Source organism: Elephas maximus, chromosome 10 (genome assembly GCF_024166365.1).
Source record: "Elephas maximus indicus isolate mEleMax1 chromosome 10, mEleMax1 primary haplotype, whole genome shotgun sequence".
Classification (NCBI taxonomy): Eukaryota; Metazoa; Chordata; class Mammalia; order Proboscidea; family Elephantidae; genus Elephas; species Elephas maximus.
The window spans coordinates 113,752,723-113,771,231 of NC_064828.1; the positions used below are offsets into that span (position 1 = coordinate 113,752,723).

Sequence of the window (18,509 nt, forward strand, 5' to 3'; positions counted from 1 at the left end):
GGGTGGAGGGAGGGAGGAATGGGTGGAAGGTTGGATAGGTGGGTAGTTAATAAATGGGAGGCTGGATAGGTGGGTGGGTGGATTAATGGATGGATGGATGGATGGTTGGATGGATGGATGGATGGTTGGATGGATGGGTGGGTGGGTGGGTGGGTGGGTGGGTGGATGGATGGATGGATGGATGGATGGATGGATGGATGGATGGATGCGTGGGTGGGTGCGTGGGTGAGTGGGTGGGTGGGTGGATGGATAGACCGATGGATGGATGAATGAATGACAGAAATGAGGTGCTATGGCATCATGAGCAAGAGCCCTGGTGAGTGCCAACCCTGTGCTGCCAGGGGCAGTCCTCTGCTCCCCGCATCCTGACTCATTTGGGGACTGGCAGGTAAAGTGCCACTCATTCCCCCTATGCCCCAGTGTTTCCCTCAGGGGCCAGCTCCACTCCACTCGGTGCCAGGCTCTTCAGGGTGGCCAGGAGGCTGACGGGGGGAGGAGCAGGTCTTCCTGTCCTCAGGGAGCTAAGAGCAGGGAGGGCAGAGGTGCCTGTCAGGCAGGTTTCCAGAAGGCAGGCCTGAGCCGGGCACTGCTAGCCTCTGAGCCTGGGTCAGCAGTTCTCCTCTGCCACCCTGTGCCCTGGGGCCAGGATAAGGGGGCATTTCCATGCAAGAGGCTCCTGTGCAGTGTCCCCAGGTCCTAGGACATTGCAGGCAGAGATCAAGGAGAGAAAAGGAATCCTTGCAGTATCCCAGGCACCCAGTGCAGGAATTCTGCCTTAGAGAGCAGGGAGCTCACTCCACCCTTCCAAATCCTGCCATCTCTTCGTTGAGAGGACACAGCCAGCCTGCAGCAGATACACTTCCTGCCAGGAGCCTGCAGAGCCAGCTGTGGTGACAGAGGCAGCAGGACTCGGGGTCTGGAGGCTGCAGGCTTGGCCTCCAAACCCAGAGCTGGGGCACCTGGACGGGTACGTGTGGGAGGCCAGGCATGGCCCTGAGTACTTTCCACCCCTTTCTGCCAGTCCCAGCTGGCAGGACAGACCAGAATGAGATCGTCCTGGAATCCTGACTGGAGCAGGGAAGCATGGAACCTGTTTGGCAGGCTCTGCAGGGCCTCTCAGCCCCAAGAGAATCAGGAGGCCCCAGGGTCTCCAACACATGGGCCTGTGCCGATCTTGGTCTGCGAGCCCTCAGCTTCACCAGCCTGGAGCGAATGCCCGCTGAGGCCACCTGGCTCCTCCCAGGCACGTCAGCCACAGCCTACGGGGATGGCTGCCAAGGCCGGCCATTTCCAGAGGGTCAAAATCATCCGAGAAGTCAGTTGACATGCCTTCTCGCTCGGGGTCCAGCTACCCTTCTGCACGAGGTGCCTTGCGGCCGCTCCAGCTGCCCACACCTGGGAGACTGGCAATGGCAGACAGCACCAAGCCCCACAGGGCCAGGCACAGTCGGGGTCACTTACACCTCCCCACAGCCTTGAGTCCTGTACAGGTGGGGAAACGGAGTTGCAGCTGATGTCACTTGCCTAAGGTCACACAGGGTGGGGGCAGAGGCACCAGGTCTCGAGCTTAGGCTGTCTGGCCCTGGTGGGTGCTCTGAACCAGCGGGACCCACCACCGCAGCAGGGGTGCTTGGCTTGCAGAAACAGACAGAGATAGCTACGACTCACGATGACCTCACGTACGACAGAATAAAACGCTGCCTGGTCCTGTGTCATCCTCACAATCACCAGCATGCTGGAGCCCATCGCTGCAGCTATTATGCCAGACCATCCCACTGAGGGCCCCTCTTGCCCTCGCCGACCCTCTGCTTCACCAAACATGATGCCTTCTTCCGGTGATAGATCTCTTCTAATAATATGTCAAAGTACATGAATCAGACAATGCTCTATCGTTGGCTAATTTTCAGAAGTAGATCACCAGGCCTTTCTTTCCTAGTCTGTCTTAGTCCGGAAGTTCCACTGAATCCTGTCCAGTATGGGTGGCCCTGCTGGTATTTCAAATATCAGCGACATAGCTTCCAGTATCACAGCAATATGTAAGGCATCGAAATAGGACAGACTGGCAGGCGGGTGGTGGGGTTGCATGGAGGGACCCTGTTTTATAAAAACAATGAGTGTCTCAAGGTGATTACGAGCCCTAGAGACAGAAAGGGCCACATAAACCAGAGACTACATCAGACTGAGACCAGAAGAACTAGATGGCGCCCGGCTACAACCCATGACTGCCCTGACAGGGAACACAACAGAGAACCCCTGAGGGAGCAGGAGAGCAGTGGGATGCAGACCCCAAATTCTCATAAGACCAGACTTAACGGTCTGACTGAGACTGGAAGGACCCCGGTGGTTATGGCCCCGAAACCTTCTGTTGGCCCAGGACAGGAACCATTCCCGAAGCCAACTCTTCAGACATGAATTGGACTGGACAATGGGTTGGAGAGGGATGCTGGTGAGGAGTGAGCTTCTTGGATCAGGTGGACACTTGAGACTGTGTTGGCATCTCCTGCCTGGAGGGGAGATGAGAGGGGGGAGGGGGTTAGAAGCTGGTGAAAAGGACACAAAAAGAGAGGGTGGAGGGAGAGAGCGGGCTGTCTCATTAGGGAGAGAGTAATTGGGAGTGTGTAGCAAGGTGTATATGGGTTTTTGTGTGAGAGACTGACTTGATTTGTAAACTTTCACTTAACGCCCAATAAAAATCATTAAAAACAAAAAACAAAAAACACAACGAGTGTCTCTCATTGAATTTCCAAGACTGACACCCAGGAATCTCCACTATGTCCATGACCAGACGCATCCAGGGGCTCATGGGGCAGGGAGCTGCTGCCTGAGCCTGGGATCTGTTGGGGGGGGGGTAAGGTCGCTTGCCCCCACCCAGCCCTTTGCTTGCCTGGGCCCGTCTCAGCCAGGACATGACCCTGTCTAGTTGTGGGCACTGGCCAGGCACCTGCCCCCCAACACAGTCACCAGGCCTGCCTGCCTTGGGCATTGCCCTTGATAATAATAACGCCCATCGCCAGCCTTCTTCTGTGAGGGTAGTAGAGACTGTGGGAGGCAGGTGAGCTTGGTGGTCAGGGCCTTTGCTCTGTGTCAGGCAGAACTGTGTCACTGCCCCACCCCTGGCTGTGGGGCCTTAGGCCTGTGGCTTAACCTCTCTGAGCCCAGTTCCTCCTCTGCAGAGTGGGATGAGGTAGCGGACAAGAGTCAGTGCCATCAGGCCCAAGCTGACCTTCCTGCTGCCCAGCTGCCTGTGGCAGGGTTGTCCAGAGGAGGGGCCCGGCAGCCCAGCCTGGGACTGAGCCTGTGTGGCAGGCAGCCACACTGCATGCTTTTAGAATGAGTTCATGCCACCTCCAATGAGGGCTTCCGGCCACCCCACCGTGAAACGCACATTTTTGTTACCTGGAATGACGGCATCCAGCTGGGACTCATGCGTGTGTCATCAGCAAGGCACCATGCAATTTTCACAAGACCAGGTGGCAATTATTTCTCCCGATGACTTCGTCAAGGAGATGTGGATCTGACAGGCTGCCCATTTTTGAGACGGGGTGACTGAGGCACAGGGGAGACTCCTGCTGGCCTTAGAGAGGAGCAAAGAGGCCATGGGTCAGGCAGGAATTCTGAATTTGGCTGCCTCCTGGCTTCGGGGAAAACAGAAAGAGTAGGGGGTCGTGGCCGCTGCTGGGGAGTGAGACCACAGTAAACTCATGTTTACGGGTCGCCTCCCCTGCCACCACCTGTCTTCTCTTCTGGGATCCCAGGGTGAGGGCACAGGGGCCGGTGGTTAGGCCTGCTGCTGCCAGAGTCAGAGAAGGAGCCAGGGTGTACCTGGGTCAGGAGGTGGGATTTTACATGTCTAAACATGGGTGAGTCTGTCTGAAGAATCTGCAGACTTTGCCTTGATCGAGCCTGGGGCCCAGCCTTGTATCAGGCACTTTGCCCGTCTCCTCTGTCCCACACCACCCCGGGCTTGGTGCTGTTGCTGCCTTGAATTTGTCTCCTAGGGCTGATGGAACAAGCTACCATACACTTGGGGGCTTAACAAGCAATAGAAATTTACCCTCTCACAGGGTGAGAGGCCAGACTCCCAAATCAAAGTGTGGGCAGGGTTGGTCCTGGTGGCTCTGAGGGAGAACCTGTTAGTGCTTCTTTCCCAGCTTCTCGCGGCTGCTGGCAACCCTTGGCATTCCTTGGCTTGGGGCTTCCCAACTCCAGTATCTACCTTCGTCTTCCATGGCCTTCTTCTCTGTGTCTCTCCATGTTTCAAACCTCCCTCTCTTTTCTCTTATGTGGACTCTGCTCATTGGATTGAGGGCCCACCCCAAATCCAGGATGATCTATCTCATCCCAAGATTCTTAGCTTGATCACATCTGCAAAGACCCTATTTCTGAGTAAGCTCACATTGAGGTCCCGGGCGTTAGGACAAAGGATTATCTTTTGGGGGCACACAATTCAATCCATTATATACCCCGTCTGCAGATGAGGAGGAATGGAAGCCCAGAGAGGTGAAACGATTCTTCGGCTCACAAGGCACTTGGAGGCAGGGCTACCCCTCACACCCGGGTCTGAGCCCTGCTTCATCCCATCCCCTGCTCCTGGGAGCCTCAAGCCTATTAGGGTTGCCTGCTGGTCACTGGCTCGAGGAGGAGAAATAGCCTGCTGCCGTGGGCAGAGAGAGGGTGGACGAGTCAGCTCTGGGTTCAAACCATGGCTCTGTCAAGCACTTGGCAACCATCTGGCCCTTCTGAGTTTTCATTCTCTCCTCAGCAGGTGTGGGTAACTCCCCCGCTTGTCCAGACCACCTTTTGGATTCAAAGACTATGTGAGGGGGCCCATCCCACTCTTGGTACACGGCAGGTACTCAATACAAGTATGTTTCCATCTTCCTTTCCCTCAGTAATAAAGCAACGTGTTCTCTCTTCCAGACAAAATATTTACATTTTTCATAGAGGCCCTTGTCTTCATGAAAGGGTGTGAGCAATGGTGGAATGCCAGGCAGCTCCCAAGGCCGGGGAGCTGGCAAGGGCACTCTGTATCCCTCAGAGCACATGAGGGGCAGCCCGGAGGCTGTGCCACCTGCTGCGGGCCGGGTTCTCTGCCTGCCTCACCCACCCAGTGAGCAGGGCTATCATCATCTCGAGTGCACCACCTCCCAAAAGTCATCCAAATTCTCCTGAGCTGAGCTCACTGCAGTCTCAACCCAACAGAGGATGGTTTCCCTGGGCGTAGGAATTGTGGTTTTAAGAGCCAGCCTTAAAGGGAAATAGGCATTGAAGGAAACGCAGAATAAGCCGGCTCCAAGGCAACATTAAAACCGGTTGCTGTCAAGTCGATTCCGACTCACAGCGACCTTAAAAGGCAGAGTAGAACTGCCCCATAGGGTTTCCAAGGCTGTAAATCTTTATGTGAACAGATTGCCACATCTTTCTCCCGCAGGGAGTCTGGTAGGTTTGAACCATTGACCTTTCAGTTAGCAGCTGGGTGCTTAAGCACTGTGCCACCAGGGCTCCTACACCCCTGTTAAATCAGCCACCAAAAAAATAAATGGATAAAAGCCAGTGCTGGCTGTGCTGTAGAAAACTCAGCACGTTCCTACAGGGCCCTTTCTAGGATGTTCTCCTTTCAGGCTCAGAGCACACACCTCCACCAGGAAGCCCTCCTCAGTTCCCCCTGGCAGCTCCCATAGCACACTGGTCTCATCGGTAGCACTTTTCTCTGTCCCACCCCCCATGCCCCAACTATACTGTGAACTCCTTGAGGACAGGACCACGGCTCAATCCTTCTGCTGAGAGCCCCCCATGAGCTGCAAAGCGTGCAGAGCACTTTGTGCACATGGTCTCCTGTCCTCACCACAACTTTTCAGTGTGACTATTATTCCCACTTTACAAACAGGGAAACTGAGGCTCAGGGAGGTTCAGCCATTTGGCCAAGCCTGGCTGACCTGAACCTGGGCTCGTTCCACAGCACAGCGCTGCCTCTGGAGAGGCCAGGCCAGGCCAGGGACTCTGGGGACCCCTGGGTAACTGTAAAGTCAAGCATCCCTGGGTATAAAGAGGCCTGGAGAGTGGACCCAGTGCACTTGTGCCATGACCAGGGACCCAGGGGCCTGTGGGAGCATGACGCTTAAGAGGAAACGTGGGGGTGGACTCCACAAACCTGTTTCCTGCATGGGAGTTAACCAGGTGTGGAAGAGGGACAGGCATCCCCAGAGAAAGGTGAAGGTGCAGAGGTGCAGAGGTGTGACAGATACCGTAGGTTTGGGGAACAAGTTCTTTTTGCTGCCCTTTTGGCAGAATGGAAAATGTGGGCTGGAGAGCAGGGCAGTCAGGAGAGGCCACAGCTCCCTGGTCAGAGTCACCCAGAGCCTGTACTTTGTAAATCAGTACATCCTAGAGCAAGTGGGTCTCTAGGGGTGTGCCACAGATCTCCACCGTCAGCCCTGCTTGTTCTAATCCAGAGTCTGGATGGAGCCATGGGAGGCTGGTTTGTTTATCAGACATGCCAATGTTGACGTCCAACGACAGCGCTGCCTTCCAGCCCTCTTGGCAGGTGGAATGGGAGCTGGCAGGGAGAGCAGGGATAACCGGCACCCAGGCGCACTCATCAATCACACAAAGTGACAGGGACTGATGGGGTTTTTCCCACCCAAATTGTCTTTTAAAAGTGCATTTCCTATAGCTGAGATGGGGAGCCCTTGTTTCCTGGGTGTGGCTGCAGAAGGTTCTATAAACATCTGTGGTCAGTGAGCCTTGGATGGATGTCCTGGACCATTGAGTCCCAGCCCGGGAGAGTCCTTCGGAGTAGGTGGCCAACACCCTGGCACCAAGATGGGGCCCAATCCTGGCAACACCCATGGGGCTCCCTCCCATTCCCAGTCTCAACAGCCGGAGATGGCTGAGCCCACAGAAAAGCCCCCGATCCGACCCAGTACAGTTATTCCAGCTGCCTCCAAACCAGAGAGGGCCTTGGAGGGGTGGATGACATTCTCGGGGTGGGCGGCAAGGGAGTGGACAGAGTGGAGCCATCTGTGCCCTCAATGACCCGGGGACCATGGCTGGTAGAACTCGTCAAGGGAGGCCCAGGATACAAGGAGGTCGGCACACAGCAGGCGCTCAATGAATATCAAAGACTCATGAGCAAGTCAGCTATCTCCAGATCTCTGGGCAAGCTATTTTAGCCCCTATACCTCAGTTTCCTCGGCTGCAAAATGGGGAGACATACAGAGCGGGGTATTTATTGGTCGAGTAGCAGCATAAAGTGGTCACTCAGCCCATGAAACCCCCACTTACAACAAGCACTCCCTCTGTATCTCAGTGAGGGTCGCGTTGCCTCAGCTTGCTCACCTCCTGGGACGGAGAACTCATGACCTGAGACCCGAGACAGGGCCTTTCAAGGAATTCGCAATGTAGTGGGGGAAGCACATCTGTGCCCGGCTCCGTGGGACCATCTGAACATAGGTTTGACCCCCTGCTGCTCCTGGTAGAGGGCGCCTGGGCAGGGAAGGGCCAGAGAGCTTTCTAGATGGGCCCTGGAGTTGCCCACCCACTCGCTTTCTGCAAAAGGAGGGCACTGCCTGGAGCCCATGGGTGCTGAGACCCCAGCCCTTTGGGGAGTCAGGAGGCCAGTGTCTCCAAGGTGATTCTCCCATGGCTCCACCAGCCTGGCTTCTCTGACAGCTCCCTCAGGAGAGAGGGCTCTGAGGACTACTCCCCTTCCATGGGGATTGACCACCCAAAGGCATGGGTGGAGGGAGAGGCTGCCTGGGGGGAGGTGAGACCCCATGCCTGTGGGGCAGGGAGAGGCTATATCAGCCAGGGGGTCTGGGGGTGCGGTGCCTTGGAAGGTGGGGGCAGATGGTGGCAGTGGGGGCCCTCTGCAAGAGGCTCCAGGTCAGTGTAGGCACCTCCTTGACCTCCGCCCCCCACCACCATGGGCGCCTCCTCCCTGGGGAAGCCAGCCATTCCTGCCCTGCAGGTCAGGGGCCTGAGGGGCCTGCAGCCCTTTGTTGTCTGAAAGGACTGAAGGAGGGATTATCTGCCTTCTGAGTCTCCAGGCCTCCCCAGTGGGGAGTGAGGGACGGCTTTCTTGCTGGCTAAGCTGGCCTGGGTGGCTGGGAGGGTGGACTGGGGCCTCCTTTCTCGACAGTGACTGGTCCTGCAGGAAAGGATCAGGCCTCCATTTCCCTTGGGAAGTGCCCCGTGGGCTGCCAGCGGCCCCGCCCCAAAGCCCCAGAAAGGCCAGGTCCCCATCCCAGGTCAGCCTTCAGAGACGAGGAGTGGGAAGACGTTCCTCTCAGGAATCCCACTGCTGGGAACTCATCCTGAGGAAACGCTCCACAGAGAGGCACTGCCAGGCACAAACGTCCCCTTGTCGTTATTTATTCCAGGACAGCTCTGGAATGAGCTCGTCCTGCAGCCGGGCAGCAGCCAAGCATCTCCCCAGGTTAAATGTCACCAAGTTGTGAAATACCAAAAATGAGAAGGGTGGGGGTGCTCGGCAGTCCCCAGCTAGTCACTCTGTTCCTGAACTTCCACGTCCCAGGCCCCCACCCCCCAGCTCCGGCGCTGGTTAAACAGACTGACTCCAGGGCCCACCCAGAGATGGTGAATCAGCATCTCCGAGAAGGGCCTGGATATCTAACTAGTGTTCCAGCTGACCCTGTCACCAGGCAAGAGAAGCCCTCCAAACCCAAACCCATTACCGTCAAGTCAATTCGAACTCATAGTGACCTTATAGGATAGAGCAGAACTGCCCCATAGGGTTTTCAAGGAGTGGCTGGTGGATTCTAACAGCCAACCTTTTGATCAGCAGCAGTAGCTCTTAACTAATGTACCACCAGGGCTCCAAAGAAACCCTAGTCGTGGATTAAATCGCAGTATCAATGATGTGTTTACTTAAGCCTTCCTAAGCCTCAGTCATTGCATCTGTACAATGGGCCCAGCACCATGACCTGCCTCTAAGTGAAATCATGGACAAGAACCCAGTTCAATGCCACCATTTGCCTGTGTTTCTCTGTCACCTTCCTCCATCCCTTTCATTTTCATCCTCTCTCCTCTGTCCTATAATTGCCAAGGGTGTTCACATCTACCCGCTTTACCTGGGCCACAAAGGCTGGTTTGAGGACAGTGCAGCCCCGGGAACTATACGGAGGCTCTGCTGTAGCCTCTTTGGAGGGGAGAGCAGCTCTAATGAGAACCAGCCACCCATGGACCCAGAGGCGTGTGGTGCTCATGGGCCCTGGACCCAGGGGCACATGATGCTCCTGCAAGGAGCGACGAAGACCGGAAGTTGCTGGTCCTGAGCCTGGAGGGTTCTGGGAACAGCACAGAGGCCACAGTGGCTGGTGCAGAGGGGGCCAGGGGCAGAGGACAGGAGCCATGTGGGAGGCCTCAGGTCAAACACCTGTAGGCCCAGGTGAGGGGGCCCGGGGTGTCACTGAGGAAGGTCACGTCTGGGAGCTTCCATCAGGGAATGTCCCTGCTCCTCCTGGCTGGTTTCACGTGCCACGACCTGCAAATGGTTTACATTTATTATTTTAAAGAAATTATGTTTAGACATTTATACCTTAGGTAAAAAATCAAATAACACTAAGATGCTTAGGAAAGAAAGGAAATGGTTCCCTCTCCCTTCCTTCCCATGCCACTTCCACAGCAGCCATTCCCCACGGTTAGCTGTTCCTTCTGGTTTTGACCCTGGTATTTTTCAATAGAGAAACAAGGAGCTCTGGTGGCACAGTGGATAAAGGGCTGGGCTGCTAACCTGAAGGTCACCAGTTTGAACCTGTCAGCTGCTCCATGGGAGAAAGATGTGGCAGTCTGCTTCTGTAAAGATTTACAGCCCTGGAAGTCCCATGGGGCAGTTCCACTCTGTCCTAGAGGGTCACCATGAGTCGGAATCAACTTGACTACAGCGGATTTTTTTGTTTGTTTATTTTGCAATAAAGGAGCCCTGTTGACACAGTGGCAAAGTGCTCAGCTACTAACCAAAAGGTCAGCAGTTCATCTGACTAGTCCGCCGTCTTGTCTCTGCCTGAAAGGTCGGCGGTTCAAACCTACCAACTGCTCTGATGCGGAAAGATGTGGCAGTTTTCACCCATTTTCAGTGCCACCTTTCCCACCACCTTAAACAAAAATCCGCCTCTTACTGGAGAATGATTTCCTCTCTTCATCCCCACCCCCACCCCTCGTAACCTTTAATCATCATTGGTCTCTACGTCTTTACGTATTCTTGTCCTTTCATAAAAGTGAGATCATACAATACTTGTCTTTTTATTACTGACTTACTTCACTCAGCATAATGCCCTCAAGTGTCATCCAAGTTGCACCATGTGTCAGGACCTCATTTCTCTTTAAGGCCAAGTAATATTCCATTTAAAACTAAAAACTAAAAGGTGCATCTGCCCCAAGCCATGGTATTTTCAGTCACCTCAAATGCATGCAAACGCTGGATAATGAAAAAGGAAGACCGAAGAAGATTTGATGCATTTGAATTACAGTTTTGGTGAGGAATATTGAGTATACAATGTACTGCCAGAAGAATGAACAAATCTGTCTTGGAAGAGTGTAACCAGAATTCTCCTTAGAAGTGAGGATGGCAAGACTTCCTCTCACGTACTTTGTACATGTGATCAGGAAGGACCAGTCCCTGGAGAAGGAAATCATGCTGGGGAAAGCATACGGTCAGTAAAAAAGAGGAAGGCCCTCGACAAGGTGGACTGACACAGTGGTTGCAACGATAGGCTCGAGCATAGCAACAAGTGAGTCAGAATGCTTTGGGTTGGAATCAACCGAACGGCACCTAACAAGAGTAACCATACTGTTTTCCACAAAGGTTGTACCATTTTACATTTCCACCAGCAATGGATAAGAGGTTCTATCTCCCCACATCCTCGCCAGCATTCATTACTTTCTGTTTTTTTAATCTTTGCCATTCTAGTAGAGGTGAGGTGATATCTCAGTGTAGTTTTGATTTGCGTGTCTTTTTTAACAGCTAATGGAGGAGCCCTGGTGGCACAGCGGACAAAGGGCTGGGCTGCTAACCAAGAGGTTGGCAGTTTGAACCTACCAGATGCTCCGTGGGAGAAAGATGTGGCAGTCTGGTTCTGTAAAAATTTACAGCTTTGGAAAACCTGTGGGATAATTCTCCTTTTTCTTATAAGGTTGTTATGAGTTGGAATCGATTCGATGGCGGCAGGTTTGATTTTTTTAAAATGACTAATGGAAGGAGCCCTGATGATGTGTAATGGATTGAACTGTGTCCTCCCAAAATATCTGTAAACTTGGCTAGGCCATGATTCCCAGTATTGTGTGAACTGTCCACCATTTTGTTATCTGATGTGATTTCCCTATGTGTTGTAAATCCTCTCTCTATGATTTGATGAGGTGGGGTTATCAGCAGTTATGTTAATGAGGCAGGGCTCAACCTACAAGATTAGAATGTGTTTTAAGCCAATCTTTTTTGAGATATAAAAGACAGAAGTGAGCAGAGAGAGAGTGGTACCTCACAGCACCAAGACAGCAGCACTGGGAGCAGGGCACATCCTTTGGACCCAGGGTCCCTGCACTGAGAAGCTCCTTGACCAAGAAGATTGATGACAAGGACTTTCTCCTAGAGCTGATAGAGAAAGAAATCCCTCTCCTGGAGCTGGTACCCTGAATTCAGACTTCTAGCCTCCTAAACTGTGAGAAAATTAATTTCTCTTTGTTAAAGCCATCCACTGTGGTATTTGTGTTATAGCAGCACTAGATAACTAAGGACATGATGCAAGGGTTAAGTGCTTGGCTGCTAACCGAAAGGTCAGCAGGCTGCTAACCAAAAGGTCAGCAGTATGAACCCACCCGATGTTTTGCGGGAGAAAGATGTGGCAGTCTGCTCCCATAAAGATTACAGCCTTGGAAACTCTATGAGGCAGTTTTACTCTGTCGTATAGGGTTGCTGTAATGGTTAAGATTGTGTGTCGACTTGGCTGAGCCATGATTGTCAGTGTTTTGACAGTTGTATAATTTTGTGATCACTTCTCTGTTGAAATTTGATATCTGATCACCCCCATGATGGAATCTGTTGAGTGTACCAGTGGGGGTGGGGCCTGTGGTGGCAGTTTCATCTCTCTGCCTTCCGCCACCTACTTCCTTCCTGCTCGCCTTGCAAAGGTTGTTGGCTTCTTCTGGATCCAGCAGCTGTCTCTTGTCTGACCTCTGGTTCTTGACACTTGAGCTAGCAGCTTACCTGTCTATCTTGGGATTCGTTGATCTTCACGGCCTGTGAGCAAGAGTCCTGCTCCCTGATCTGCGTATCGTGGTTCACCAGCTGCTGCAGTTACGTGAATCAGGAGAAACCTTGTGGTCTTGACTGCTGACCTTGGGGATTAATTGACCATCACAGCCTGTGAGCAGGAGCCCTGCTCACCGACCTGCTCATCTTTGGTTTACCAGCTTCTGTGGTTCCATGAATTGGGAAAGGCCTCTATCCTGATCCAAGGACTTGGGATGTTCCAACTCCTACAATCATGTGAGCTGTTCCCTTGATATAAATCTCTCTATATATATTAATACGCATTACTGGTTCTGTGTCTTTAAAGAACCCAACCTAAGACAGTTGCTATGAGTCAGAATGCACTCCATGGTGACGGGTTATAAGGGTGTTAGTTTCAAATGTGGAGGTAGGTCACAGAAGAAACAGCTAAAAGAATGGAAAGTGGTTGCCTCTGGGAAGCAGTAATCAAGGGTGCAGAGAGATAAGGCAGGGACGGCTTTGTAAGAAGCCTTAATTTTTTTAATTTAATTTAATTTTTGGTGAATATACACACATCCAAACATGCTCCCATCAACAATTTCTACACATATGGTTCAGTGACACTTGTTACATTCTTCACATTGTGTCAACATTCATTCATTATTTCTGCTGTAGTTGTTTCACCCCCATTAATTTAGACTTACTACCCCCTAAACTTCTCATCTATGCTTTACAGTTACTGTTATCCTATTGATCTCATACAATTTTTTTTTTTTTAAGCACAATATGTAAGGATGACATTCTTTACTTTTTGAGCTAATTTTTTGTTTGTTTAATGATGACTTCAGGGGTTAGTTTCATTTTAAGGTTTGAAGAGTATCCCAGAACAATAGTCTCAGGGGTTCCTCCAGCCTCAAGGTGTCCAATAACTCTCAGTTCTTTGAGAATTCAAAATGGATTAAGGATCTAAACGCTAAACCTAAAACCATAAAGTTCTTGGAAGAAAATATAGGGGTGATGCTATGGGACCTGATTTTTTTTTTAAATGATAGGCTATCAAATACAACAAATGTGCAAGCAGCAGAAGACAAAATAGATAAATAGGAAAAATAGGACCTCCTAAAAATTTAAAAAATTATGTTCATCAAAAGACTTCATCAAACGAATAAAAAGACAACCTACAGACTGTGAAAAAACGTTGGGAACCATATATCCTATAAAAAGGACAGATTACCCATCTGTGATGTGGTGAAAAACAGGTAAAATTGTGCTCTACAGATTAGTAAGTAAGCACAAGTAAGCCCATTCATACCTTGCATACTGGCCAATCCACCCCTGCCTATAAGGGTTTGATATCTAAAATATATATAAAACTTCTACATCTTAACAACAAAAAGACAAACAACCCAATCAAAAAATGGGCAAAAGACATGAACAGACACTTCACCAAAGAAGATATCCAAGCAGCCAACAAACACAAGAGAAGATGCTCATCATCATTAACCATTGTTGTTGATGTTGTGGACCCTCTAGTCAGTTCAGACTCATAGCAACCCTATAAGGGTCAACTTTAGACATTATTGGCTGCTTCTCTCTATCGTCAAAGTGTAAAAATAACAAGAACTCTCTAAGGAGAAATGATAGAGTTTTATTGCGGAATTGTTACCGCCGAAGCTGGGCAAACAGTTGGTAACATATGAGTCACAAGTAAACCTTTCACAATATCAGTTAATCTGTTTTCCATCACAGACTTTCTGGGAGCAAACTGCGTAAGCAATTTTTGAGAACAATCTCATATAAACATCTGTTCAGGGAATACTCATCATTCCTTTTCTGGAACATTCTTACCATTTGCTTAACAATAAACTATAACTTTGTCATACATCAGTTACAAATATTCTTTTTTAAGAGTAAGTATGAGAGGGTGGTGCACATATTCTGACAGTAGAAACAGGGATTTAGGGCAAAAAGGGAGTTTTTATTCAGACCTGTGTCAGTCACTTTGTCATCCTAGGCACCTCAGTTTAAGGTGCCTATACACTTCCCCCCTTCTGATCATGAATCTCCACAGATATTCCTTCATCATAATTGTAAGAGTGCTTTCTTCTGCCTGGGCTTATTTATGGGTGCTCTCTTTCAGTACTTATTATATCAAATAGACAACTTCATTCACAATGCCATAGCTCAGACATTCTGCTTCTGTGATCTTCTGGTTGGGGCATGTGTAGAGCAAGGCCATATTTGGAGGAACAACTTGGCATTTCTAGAAGACTAACACAAGGTGTTAAACCAAGGTTCTTTACAAACTTGAGGTTTTTTTAAGATAATAATATTTATGTGTTGTTGGTAAAGCAGTAGATTGATTATAAATGTTAGAGAAATGATTCATATAACATTTGATTAGTCCAAAGATATTTGTTACAATAATTAAGATCATCATTTAATCTGTAATAAAGAATGCAACCAAGAACTAGTATCATTAAGTAATTAACTAAAAGTATTAAGCAAATTATCGGCATTAGCTACAGAATGGGCTAGTTTAAAAAAAAGTTTTATCTTTAAACGCTAAAAGTTTTATCGTTAAACGTTTTGAAAAATCATAAAACTTAAATAGACTTTCATAATGAATAAAATTACTAAGGAAGGAGACCACAATAACGGAGCAACGCTAGTAATTTCAGTAGGCTGCATGGAGTCTTGTTTCGTGATCTTGAGATCAGCTGGCTATTTCAGATGCTATCTGCTTCTGGTCACAGGGCATTTTAAAGTGATCTTTAGTTCTTCAGAAGGCTGGCTAGCCAAGACAGGTGTTTTAGCCTTTCCGTAAGTCTGATATAGTCTATTTTTGTTGAAACATTTTGGTCAAGCATTTTCAGTGAATCAGTAAAGTAAACCTTATTTGCAGATGACAGCTTAAAAAAGCCTATGGTTAACTTATAATATAATAATAATTCTTAAAAGTGAAAGATCTGATAGGAATTAATTACAAAACCAATGCAAAGCCAAATAAAGTCAATTAAAAAAACTTTAGATGAAAATACTTTTAAACATAATGATTAACCTTAATTTCAAAAAGCTTCAGATATAATGATTTTGAGATATAATACTAAATTTCATTGAGCAAAACTGCTACAAAAGGCCTCTTTTATGGGTGCTTTCAGAGATGTCACTTTGAGGGTTAAGTTGTGCCTGACCCAAACCATGATATTTTCAATCACCTCATGTGCATGCAAAAGCTGGATAAAGAATAAGGAAGACTGAAGAATTGATGCATTTGAATTATGGTGTTGGGGAAGAATATTGAATATACCATGGACTGTCAGAAGAACGAACAAATCTGTCTTGGAAGAAATATATCCAGAGTGCTCCTTAGAAACAAGGATAGTGAGATTTCATACTTTAGACATGTTATCAGGAGGGATTAGTCCTTGGAGAGGGACATCACGCTTGGTAAAAGTAGAGGGTCAGTGAAGAAGAGGAAGAACATCAAGGAAATGGATTGACACAATGGCTGCAACAATGGGCTCAGGTATGACAATGATTGTGTAGTCCATGGTATATTCAATAGTCTTTGCCTACACCATAATTCAAATGCATCAATTCTTCTTTGGTCTTCCTTATTCATTGTCCAGCTTTCACACGCATATAAGACAACTGAAAATACCATGGCTTGGGTCAGATGCTCCTTAGTGCTCAAAGTGACATCTTTGATTTTTAACATTTTGCAGCAGATTTGCCCAATACATTGTTTGATTTCCTGACTGCTGCTTCCATGAGCATTGATGTGGATGCAAGTAAAATGAAATCCTTCACAACTTCAATGTTTTCACCGTTTATCATGATGTTGCTTATTGGTCCAGTTGTGAGGATTTTTGTTTTCTTTATGTTCATACTGAAGGCTGTAGTCTTTGACCTTCATCAGTAAGTGCTTCAAGTCCTCTTCACTTACAGCAAGCAAGGTTGTGTCATCTGCATATCACAGGTCGTTAATGAGTCTTCCTCCAATCTTGATGCCTCATTCTTCTTCATATAGTCTAGCTTCTCCGATTATTTGCTCAGCATACAGATTGAATAAGTATGGTGAAAGGATGCAACCCTCATGCACACCTTTCCTGGCTTTAAACACTGCAGTATCCCCTTTTTCTGTTTGAATGGCTGCCTCTTGGGCTATGTACAGGTTCCTCATGAGCACAATTAAATGTTCTAGAATTCCCTTTCTTCACAATGCTATCCATAATTTGTTATGATCCATACAGTCAAATACCTTTGCGTAGTCAATAAAACATAAGTAAAAATTTTACTTGGATGTGATACTAATGATATTGTTTTGATAATTTCCACATTTCCACATTCTGTTGGATCACCTTTCTTTGGAGTGGGCACAAACATGGATCTCTTTCAGTCGGTTGGCCAGGTAGCTGTCTTTCAAATTTTTTGACATAGCTGGATGAGCACCTCCAGCTCTGCATGTGTTTGTTGAAACATCTCAATTGGTATTTTGTCAATTCCTGGAGCCTTGTTTTTCACCAATGTCTTCAGTGCAGCTCGGACTTCTTCCTTCAGTACTAGCGATTCCTGATCATATGCTACCTCGTGAAATGGCTGAACGTCAACCAATTCCTTTTGGTACTGTGACTCTGTGCATTCCTTCCATCTTCTTTTGATGCTTCCTGCATTGCTCAATATTTTCCCCATAGAATCTTTCAGTATTGCAACTCGAGGCTGAATTTTTTGTTCAGTTCTTTCAGCTTGAGAAATGTCAAGTGTGTTCTTCCCTTTTGGTTTTTTAACTCTCGGTCTTCGCACATTTCATTATAGTACTTTGTTTTCTCAAGCCACCGTTTGAAATCTTCTGTTCAGCTTTTTTACTTCATCATTTCTTCCATTTGCTTAAGCTATTCTGCGTTCTAGGGCAAGCTTCAGAGTCTCTTCTGACATCTGTTTTGATCTTTTCTTTCTTTCCTGTCTTTTTAATGACCTTTTACTTTCTTCATGCATGATGTCCTTGATATCGTTTCACAACTTGTCTCGTCTTTGGTCATTAGTGTTCAGTATGTCAAATCTATTCTTGAGATGGTCTCTAAATTCATCTGGGGTATACTCAAGGTTGTATTTTAGCTCTCATGGACTTGCTCTAATTTTATTCAGCTTCAACTTGAACTTGCATATGAGCAATTGATGGTCTCTTCCACAGTTGGCCCCAGGCCTTGTTTTGACTGATAATATTGAGCTTCTTCATCGTCTCTTTCCACAGACGTAGTTGATTTGATTCCTGTGTTTTCCATCCGGTGAGGTCCACATTTGTATAGTTGTCTTTTATGTTGTTGAAAAAAGTTATTTTATTTCCAATGAAGAAGTTGTTGGTCTTGAAAAATTCTATCATGCAATCTCCAGCATAGTTTCTATCACCGGGGCCATATTTTCCAACTACTGTTCCTTCTTTGTTTCCAACTTTTTCATTTCAATTCCCAGTAATTATCAATGCATCTTGTTTGCATGCTTGATGAATTTCAGATTGCAGAAGTTGGTAAAAATCTTCATTTCCTCATCTTTGGCATTGGTGGCTGGTGCATAAATGTGAATAGTAGTCATATTAACTGGTCTCCCTTGAAGACATAGAGATATTATCACTGACAGCGTTGTACTTCAGGACAGATCTTGAAATGTTCCTTTTGACTATGAATGCAATACCATTCCTCTTCAATTTGTTATCCCTGGCATAGTAGACCATACGATTGTCCAATTCAAAATGAACAGTACCACTCCATTTCAGCTTACTAATGCCTAGGATATTACTCTTTATTGTGGTTCATTTCATTTTCAATGACTTCCAATTTTTCTAGATTCATACTTCGTACATTCCATGTACGATGATTAATGGATGTTTGCATTTGTTTCTTTTCATTTTGAGTATGCCACCTCAGCAAATGAAGGTTCCAAAAGCTTGATTCCACCCATGTCATTAGGTCAACTCTACTTTGAGGAGGCAGCTCTTTCCCAGTCATATTTTGAGTGACTTCCAGCTGAGAGACTCATCTTCTGGCACTATACCAGACATTGTTCCACTACTATCCATAAGGTTTTCACTGGCCAATTTTTTTTTCAGAAGTAGACAGCCAGGTCCTCCTTCCTAGTCTGTCTTAGTCTGGAAGCTCCAGTGAAACCTGCCCACCCTGGGTGACTCTTCTTGTATTTGAAATACCAGTGGCATAGTTTCTAGCATCACAGCAACGCTCAAGTCACCACTGTATGACAAACCGACAGGTGTGTGGTGCAATCTAGC

General features: G+C 48.0%; 1 long non-coding RNA gene across 1 annotated transcript in view; it reads right to left on the minus strand.

The window, feature by feature from the left end:
* Nucleotides 1-317: 317 nt before the first annotated feature.
* The window catches only part of LOC126084083 (uncharacterized), a 31,115-nt gene continuing 12,923 nt past the window's right edge, over nucleotides 318-18,509 (minus strand). The window contains exons 4-5 of the long non-coding RNA XR_007518923.1: nucleotides 3,397-3,574; nucleotides 318-2,504 (exon numbers count right to left, since the gene is read on the minus strand). This is a non-coding gene — a long non-coding RNA (uncharacterized LOC126084083). The remainder of the gene's footprint in view (nucleotides 2,505-3,396; nucleotides 3,575-18,509) is intronic.